Source organism: Rhincodon typus, chromosome 10 (genome assembly GCF_021869965.1).
Source record: "Rhincodon typus isolate 14 chromosome 10, sRhiTyp1.1, whole genome shotgun sequence".
In the NCBI taxonomy this organism is placed as follows: Eukaryota; Metazoa; Chordata; class Chondrichthyes; order Orectolobiformes; family Rhincodontidae; genus Rhincodon; species Rhincodon typus.
In genome coordinates this window covers 30,421,655-30,431,549 of record NC_063341.1, presented here as the reverse complement: position 1 = coordinate 30,431,549, position 9,895 = coordinate 30,421,655, and the positions used below count along the sequence as shown (strand labels likewise).

General features: G+C 40.0%; 1 long non-coding RNA gene across 1 annotated transcript in view; it reads left to right on the top strand.

Moving 5' to 3' along the window:
- The first annotated feature begins 711 nt into the window (after positions 1-711).
- LOC125484177 overlaps positions 712-9,895 on the top strand; it is a 14,612-nt gene continuing 5,428 nt past the window's right edge. Inside the window, exon 1 of the long non-coding RNA XR_007263017.1 lies at positions 712-1,952. This is a non-coding gene — a long non-coding RNA (uncharacterized LOC125484177). The remainder of the gene's footprint in view (positions 1,953-9,895) is intronic.

The window sequence follows — 9,895 nt, the reverse complement described above, 5'->3', positions numbered from 1 at the left end:
AAGGCAATACAAGTGTATAACTAAATCCTGTGATGGCTTAGTGCAGCATGTGGTGTTGACCGAATCCATGGAAACTAAAGTTCACTTGGTCCACATTCAGAAGTATATTCTCGCTGGATGGTTTTGGCCCCTCTAGGCTAAGAAGACAAAATAAATAGTTCTAATTCCTGATTATTATGCATAGACCCCATGTGCGAGACCGTATACATGAATGCTGGATGAGGGGAAGACATAGATTGGTTGGTCAAGTTGTCTAAGATGCTTGTAGCCAATATTTTTCCTATATCCTCCCAACTGACTGTCAGCACCTGAGGTGATGAGGGATTAAAAAGAGTTTATTTTCTTGGTGTTTGTAGATTTTGGGTCAGCAGGTTTTTTTTTTCTTGGAGCATCCATGTAGTGTGACACTGAACCTCTTGAATTAAACTGATGAGTATAATCTGTTTCCGACAGTAAGATCACTGTGTAAAATTAGAGCAGTTTGAGAAAACGTGTTGAAATCTAAATGTCTTCCAGTCTCCACTTTGAAGCATAGTTAGAGAAAATTACAGTATAAATCAGCTGTGAGACGCATGTGCCTAATGTACCTTTGTGTTTTCAGTTAGAAATGATGACAGCACCTGAGTGCTCCCGTGCATTGACAATCTGGCTGCCCTGGCTCAGTTATCACAGTGCTGATGCTGTTCATTCTCAAGGTACAGTACTGTGATAACTGAAGGATGGCAGCCACCTGGACATCAGGATCCCTTGTGAAAATACGAGAGATCTTCCACAGAGAGGACAAGTATTTCTCATTTGTGACATATAGCTTTAATGTTACAACCCATCCTGGAGCTTTCAGGTATGTTTCCTATTTTTCTATTCCATTTTCAAATTGAACAGAAAAAAAAGAGAAGTAAAGGTTGTCAGTTTGAAGAAGAGGTTTTGAGTTAACTATTTGGATTATTTTGCCATGACAACAGAACTGATGAGGTGCTCTGTGGTGATTAGCAAAATACTGGTCAAGCAAAATGGTTATAATAATCCAGAATCATGAATTCAAATTTCACAATGGCAACTGGACAATTTAAAGTCAGTCAAATAAATATGGAATAAAATGTCATTATCATTACTTGCAGCTACACTAAAGTTGAATTTGTATTAAAACCTTAACTGGTTTATGAACTTTAGCAACCAGTCTGTATGTGACTCCTGACTCTCAGCAATGATGGTAATTTTTAACTGTCCTCTGAATGCGCTCGCAAGCTGCTCTGGAGTATCACATCACTATGCAAACAATAGGAATAAAGCTGAGTGGCATCAAAAAATGACAAAGGCACATATAGCTCAGTCGACACTACAGAGTCCTCCTCACTGACGTTGGGAATTTGTGCCAAATGTGGGAGCTGTCCCACAGACTAATCAGGATTAGCCTGACACAGTCATGAATTCAGAAACATTTACCCAATGTCCCAAGTTCCTCTGACATCAGGAGCTGTCCCATAAGTAGGGCATACTCACCTGAAGTGTCTGCACAGTGGTACACAGTAGGAAATGACATGCTGAGCATCATCAATGTTGATTTGTCTAAATGTCCCTTTGTTATCAATGTTAAGTGGCCAGCCAAGGAAAGGACACTTGTTCACCAGTGGAATGCATCTGGGAGACCTCGGTGTTGATGCCAAGGTCCTCATGGCATAAGGTCAATGTTCTGATAATTATCAACCATTGTCCTCCTTAAGCTGTTGAATTGGTACTTCTCCAGGTTAAACAAGACCTTGAAAGAACTACTGAAGGCAGCAAGAGCATTTGATGTACTTTGGGTTCAATAGCCATCTCCAGAAGTGACTCACTGGCACCAATACTGACTAAGCCAACTGAGTCCTGAAAAACAGTTCCAAACTAGGCCAGAAGGAAGTGGTGAGAGTTTCAGTATCACGGGAGAACTTACTTGCCATCATCATTTTACTTTTGTAAGTACTTGTGTCTATGACATTGGTAGTAGTGACCACTACATTGTTCTTATGGAGATGAGGTGCCGTCTACACACTGACGACACCATCTATCATGAATGTGATTCAGTGGTATGAACCACTGCAAGCAGCCACAGCACTGCATTCTCCCATAATCTGTAGCTTCCTGGTCCAGTGTGTCCTTCACCAACTCTTGTTGTATGAGTAGTGTAGAATGTGAATGTGCTCAGAATAGCAACAGATATATCTAAAAATTAGCTGACAATCTGATAAAGCTAAACACACAGGAAGACATGTCTGCTAAACAGCACAAGTGATATGCCAGAAACCAAACTAAAGTAATCCCCCAAACAGTGGATTCGCTCACATGTAGCTGTGAATGGTGTTGAGCAATTAAGTAAATAACTAACAGAAGGGACAGGTTCTATCTTCGTTATGGTAGAACACAGTACATGGATGCGAAAGCCAAGTTTAAATCATCTGAAGCTAGATGTGCCAACTGAATAATCCATCTCAAACTCTTCCACTATAAAGAAGCTAGATTCAGCCTGTTTGATTCACTTTGTGTTATCAAGAAATGATTGAGCATGCTGGGCTGAAAGACTGTGGGCCCCACCAACATCTTGGCTTTGGAGCTAATGTCTTGTGCCCCAGCTCATATAGAAAAACAAGAGCAGCAGATGCATGGGAATATTACTACCTGAAAACTTTCTTCCGAGCCACATAGCATCCTGATTTGGAATTAAATCACCATTCCTTCACTGTTACTTGGTTAAAGTCCTTAAATGCTGTTTAGAATGACACTGGGTGTACATACACCACACACTGCAACGGCTCATACAAATGGCTCGCCACTATCTTCTCAAGGCCAATTGGGAATGGACAACATATGCCAACTTTGCCAGACTGCCCTCATCCCATGAAAGATATTTTTAAAAAATGTTCTTTGTGGTAATATGTCCAAAAACCAAGTAAAAGTGATAGCCAAGAAAACCATTTCATCCGAAGGGCAGAAATATAAAGTGGCAAGTTACGGGGGAAAAAATTGAATTTAAGAGTCTGTCTCAATTCAGGAAACAATTGAATGTGTTTTTCACTTTGGTCAAGTGAGGCTGAACTATAGGCAGACGTTCTGAAGCTAATTACTTTTTCCTATTTGTAAAAGTGCGTTTTAGGAAGTGTCAGTAGGTAATATCAGTGTGCCTTTTTCTGACTGTGAATCTTTTTTTGTTATTTAATGTTATCCCATTGTATACAAGACTTGAAAAGCAAAATAAAAAATTGTTCTTCATCTCTGACTGCAACTGTAAATTCTCCTTTTTCAAGACAGCTCTATGTTAATTTTTACTGGACAGGACTTTCTATATGTCAGATATTATTATCTGTAATTGCATTTATTGCCATCTATTTCAAAATTGTAAATATGTTGTAATTATACCCTCCCACCAATGGTGAGGCTGTAGTGCTTGAGTTTTCACATTCGGCTTCGCATGGATATGAAGTTTAATTTCTTTTAACAACAATAGGGTGAGTTTCAGTTCCTTTCTGAGCAATATGTTTGAAATCCTTGACACAGACTTTATTCATATTGTTGTGCTTATTTCAGGGTCCCACAATATGTGTGTTCTTGAAAATGACCATTCTGTGATTAAAACTATTAACTTATTTCAACATGAAGGTATAATTTCTGAAAATATGAATTTCTCCTAAATTGGTGCTCTTGAGTCTTACTCAAAAACCATTTGGGATCTGAAACAATTGTGGCAAGGGAGTCAAGAGTCATTCAGGAAATTGCATGTTCATTGGATATATTGCTGGTTGCTTTCTGATGAAATCAGAGGACTAAAGAGGAATGGACTGAACTATAAATCAGCAAAGATTGATCGAGGGTGCAGTGGAGGGAAATAGCAGCTTCTGAGGGCTTAGCTGTGTACGCTAGCAGCTCTGTAGACAAACCAAGTGATTACGGACCAATAAAGGCAATAGACTGTGGATGCTGGAAATCTGAAATAAACACAGAATGTTGGGAGAAACTCAGCAGGTCAGGCAGCATCTGTGCAGAGAGAAGCAGTTACTGTTTCGAGTCTGGAATTACTTTTTCAGAACTATTTTTCAGATCAATTCTGAAAAAGTCATATACGCTTCAAACGTTAACTGTTTCTCTCTCCGCAGATGCTGCCTGACCTGCTGATTAAACACCAAGGAAATTGAAGGTAGAAGTTCAGTGAATTATTGACCAATAGGCTTAATTTTGTACGTCTTATTCAAAGATGTAATTAAAAAATCTCAAAACTGAATGTAACAGGGCACAGTACTGATTTTAAGAAAGGTATGGTTATAAACTTTGCACAAAGTCCAAATGCTCCTTGTAAATAAGTGTCTAAATGAAGTAGTGGGGTCTTGAGTTACAGATGCACAAATGACTAAAAGTAGGAATGCTAGTTAATAAGGCCATTTCAAAAAGGCGAATAAAGCACTGGATTTATATTCAGATGGACAGTTAAAAACAGAAGCTGTGTTAAACTTGTATGGACCCATGGCCAGACTTCACTTGTAGCACTGCAATAAATCTAAATACAGATCCAATGAAGAAGGTGTCAAGAAAAGGTATCAAGACCAGAACAAAGAAATTGTCAGGGAAGTTCAAAATTGGCTGAGGCTCTTTTCTTTAGAAAGGAGGAGATTGTGGGGTGACCTGGTGGAGATCTGTAAGTGTATGAAAGTGTTGTGGGTAAATTGCCACAAGTTACCTTTAATTCAGCTACTTGTTAAGAAATCTCTCAGACAACCAAATACTGAAACAATTATTTAAATTTTATTGCTTGTAGCAACCAAAATAAAATCTCCCAAGTAAGCAAGTTAAGCTGGCTATTACTCGATTAATGGTAAAATTTAGCTACGATTCCAACCGACAGTATCTGTCTCTGGACGACCTGGGTTTGAACCTTGTGCAGTGTTGTTCTCCAGAGTTCTGCTCCTAAGAAATCCTGGAACCTTACACAGTTTTCCATCCTTCAAGTTTGTGGTGTGATATTGTTGATGATTCTTTAGATTCTGTCATCCTCAATATTGCAAGTCTGCAGCTTACCTTCTTATCAGAAGTAGCATCTTTGTTCCTTGTTACATTTGGCATTGGCTGTCTAGCGATAATGCAGCTTTCCTGTGATTAATGCCTTACGTTATTCTGCAGGGCAACCATTTATGAAGCAGTTGTTAAAACAGTTTTGTTTGTGTAGCTTCGACTCCTTATTCTCCCAGACATGGCTAATTGCTTTCAATTCCTGGATAACGGTTTGTCCTTGTCCCTTAAATGTTTATTCTAGACAGAATAATTGCTGCTACTTTCTACCAATGAACAGTTGTTCCAGTTCTGAAGTTTACACTGCCACAAATGGGTGTGATAGGACAAATCTATGAAAGGAGTTTCCATTTGGAGGGAAGACGAGAACTGTACAGTATAAATCTATGATGACAATTTGTCCAACATGAAGTCAGGACCAACTTATTTACTGAGAGTGGTTAGAATGTGAAATATTCTACCACAACAAATGGTTGAGGTGACTGTTATGGATGCATTTGATGGAAAGCTTGATAAATATTTGAGAGAAAGGAATAGGATATATTGATGGGTCGTATGAAGGAGGCTTGAGTGGATCATAAGCAGTGACATGGACCAATTGGGCCAAATCTATTTGTGCTCTGCTTTTTAATGCTGTGCAATGTGCAGAGTGAAGTTATACAGTCGTACACCAAAGTAAATCAAGCATATTTGTGCACATCAGGAAGCTGGCTCAAGAAACAGATGTGGGGATGTGTGGAGCACACAAGATCAGCAGCAGCAGTAGTTTTAAGGTGCTGGGCCAGTACATTCTGGCAGAGGAGATCTGAAGGATGGATGGGATAAAGTAAACTCGGCAATCGTGGGAAACATGAAGATAAGAACAAAGAAGAGATGGTTCAGCAGCATGGGAATAGAACCTAGAGCTGTGTAAGATTGGTCAGGAAAGGATCAGCACTATGTCAGAAGCAGACTGTTACTGCAATAAAGACAGAACAGAACAGAATACAGTCGTGGGAGAAAACAAGCAAATGTAGGTTGACGTCTTGGTTGTAACTTGGATTAGAAAGTTGTCAGAATGGTTGGCATTTATTCCAAGAGGTGTCGCAGCACTTGTTATCACTGAAGTGTTCTTTGGAACAATATCTTCTTTAGTGACACAGTTGTGCCCCCTCTTCATTTTCCAAAGAAAAGGAACATTGCTTCAAACCAGTACTCACTTAACCACAGGACAACACATCAATCCTCTTCACTTTTTTACATGACAATGCCCAGCATTACCTATGTGATGATTTAACCACCATATGCGTATGCTTGCCTGTTTTATTGTTTTTTTTTGAAAAGTGACTTTCAAATTGCATAGAATTAACTGACCTTGCCTTAATACATGTATGTGTGCTTTTTTTAAATTCCATCCTGTGTAGCATCAGAATGCCACCTGAGGAATGGGATTTGGTCAGTTGCCTGTGCTCAAAGAAACGTTTCAAGAAAGTTCAGGGTCTATCTCTGGTGGTTCTTCCACGACAGCCTGGTCTTGTCCTTCACATTTCACAAGCCTGCAGCTTTAAGGGAAGAATTGTATGCCTAAAGATGTTACAGTCTAAAGAGAAATATATGTACACATACGTGGATGCACACAGAGAGGAGTACGATGACACCATAGTAGTGTTAGAGGAAACTCTAATTGTTAGCTTTGTTTCTCCCCATGCATTAAGTTAACATAACCATCACAGATACAATCTTCCAGCAAGTAGATAAACAACATGGTTGTGTTCCAGAACCAAACACTGGTACGTGGTGGGTGATGTATTTGTACGAAAGGCACCTCAAGGTCATGTGTTCTGTTCACTGTCTTGGAGGTACAGAATGCTGATCTGACCGTTGGCACGTCAGGAGTATTGTTTCTTTGAAAATAAATCGAAGGTGCTTTGGCAGAGAGTCAAGCCACAATGAAAGCTTGATGTAAATGTCTCTTGGCCAGGTCTCAAAGCAAGATCTAACATGAGCTAGCCACAGGAGTTTATGATAGCCAAGAAGACAATATTGTCTTTGAATTTTCTTGGAAAATGTTAGAAGATGTTTTCTACAGCCTGGCACCCTAGTTCTTACAAGTTATTAAATGGAAGCACCAAGACTGGTTCAATAAGAACCAAGAGAGAGGAAAGCCTATAAACAAAATGTACATAGCTCACAGATTATGCATTTCTAACGAGAAATCACCAATAGGAAATGTCAGAGTCCATCCTGCAAAACATGCTGCAGACCCAAACTCAGGAGAAGAATCAATGGGGGCAAAGCAAGGCCATTGAACTTCAAGTAGCTGCTGATAAAAGTGACCTAAGGATTCGACATGCAGGTCTGCAATTAATTGATAGCCACAAAACCAACAATGTGACATCCGTGCTGTCAGCAGATGGCACTCCCTTATGAACAAATAGAATTCTCTTTCATCATAGAGTCGCATCAGGCTGACTACTTCAGCAATCCACCAACATCCACATGGGGGATTCCCTCATACCAAAGATAGCATTATACAGCCAACTGGAACCCACACCACAGGACACACAAAACTTAGATATAGAGACAATTTGAAAACCAAGCTCAGAGTTTGCAAGCTGGATCCGAGCACATAGGAGGAGGAGAGAAAATCGACCTTGGATAGCCCCAAATGGAGAGGTTCCTGTTATCAAAAGATACCTATGTATGAGGAAAACCACATCAAATGCCTTCAGGATGTGCTACCATAGCCTCCATCCATTCCCTCCAACATTGACTTCACACATAGCATTTGCAGACACTTGCTTTCGTGTCGCACATGAGTCAACACCAATGTAAACTGCAAACTAATATTTTTCTTACTTGTTGAGCAATTAACTGTCGTAGTGACAGGAAAATCTATCTCATGTATACAAACACGTTCAACAGCTGATGGTTTATTTTGATTTCACCTGATCTTGAATCTGTGGCCTTCTTTAATAGCTGCATGATTGGTTTAATGGGGGATTTTGGATCCTGAAAGCCCTGAGCCACAACTTGCACCGATCTGGAAGCAGCTTTTACTTTCACGTGCTATAACATTGGTCTCTGCCTGTTTCTTTGCTCAGGAGTTGTAATTGATGAAGCTGTCACTTGCACCTTTAGATTTGTAAGAAAGTCAATTTCTCAGTTTTGTTCCTGTGAAGGATGGTTGTGTACGTGAGAATCCTATCTTCCTGTTATCACAGAGCTTCAGAGTTGCATGTAGTATCAAGTTCCTTAAACATCCTCTCTTTTAGGCCAGTAAGCATGAGCCAGATTACTGTGAAAACATTGGTATCTAACTTCCCAGATTCCACAGAGAAGTGGGGAACATCATCCTTACTTAGTCCTCTACTGTTAGGATCTCCTTGTGCTGTGTGAATCACTTGATGCTACATGTTCATGGCCACTACAAAATTCCCCTCTCTACTTCTGGGGATGTCTCTGAACTGGGGCCTGAGAGAGGAAACACCATTAATGTAGTAAGTTGGAAGGGGCTGGTGCAGAGGAAGTCAAATCAGCTGTGACTGATGGGTGACCCACTGTTAACCCTCACCTCTTACTTTGTCATCACAGTAGATGACGAAGGGCAAAAGATTCCCCAGCTCAGCTCTTTCATTGTCATTCTTCTGTCTTGTGTGATGAACCCACACGAAAAAATGATAGCAGATATGAATATATGGAATATTTACCCCTCCTGACCAACTAAGAAACAGAAAGAAAAGGATAATAATGCCTGTGTGATAATTTAGGGAGACCAAAATAATAACATTGGGCCTCATTTAAAATGTGACACCTAAGCAAATCACTTGAGCTGTGTGGTCTGTCATCTGGTAGGATAAGAGGTTTAAAATCGAGGAAGCTCCAACTGCTTTTTGTCAGCATTGTGTGCTAATCTGCAAGAAAGTAAGGCTAGTGATTGAGTGTGCCAAGTGACTGCTAATAAAAATGCCCATTATGTAATTTGTAAGAGATTGCAAATAAGAAGCAGAGGGATCTGAATGTCTCAGTGCATGAATCACAAAATACTGCAGGTACGGCAAGTAATAAGGAAAGTGAATGGAACGTTATTGTGAGGGAATTGGAGTACAAAAGTTGGGAGGTTATGCTTCAGTTATACACAACACTGGTAAAACCAGATCTGGAGTACAGTTGACCACCTTATTTGCTAGATGATATAAATATGTTATAAGCAATTCAGAAACAAAAAGACCTGGAATGGGTGGGATGAGAAAAGGTTGGACAGATTGTGCTAGAGTTTAGAAGACTAAGAAATGACTTGATAGAGATGTAGAAGATCATGAGAGCTCTTGAATTGGATACATGCGGAGAAGAGGTTTCCTCTTCCACCAGAATCCAGATTCAGGGATCACTGTTTGAAAATGAGCAAATGCCCATTTAAAGCACATAAAGTCAAATTTTGCAACTTTTTCAGGAATAGAGCCTTTTTAAGGCAGAGATGGATAGATTCTTAATAAGCAAATGGTCGAAAAGTTATTGTATAGATAGAGATGTGGATTGTGATTATTATGCCATTGACCATGACCTTAAATGGTGCAGTCTGAGGGGCTGAATGGCCAATCCTCCTTGTTCATGTGTTTGTATGTCGGGTGTACCAAGCTGCTGAATGGAGGAAGTGGTTTTAGTGTTGTGTGCTTAGTAATTTCTGTGAGTGATAGTGGTTAGTGATAATGCAAGAGCTGCCCTTGCAGTGTGAAGGTTTCATTATGGAACTATTGCTATAAAAAAGGATGGTGCCAGGTCCCAGAGTAAGAAGACAGAAATGGAGTGGACAGGGATAGTAGGAACTGCAGATGCTGGAGAATCCGAGACAACAAGGTGCAGGGCTGGATGAACACAGCAGGCC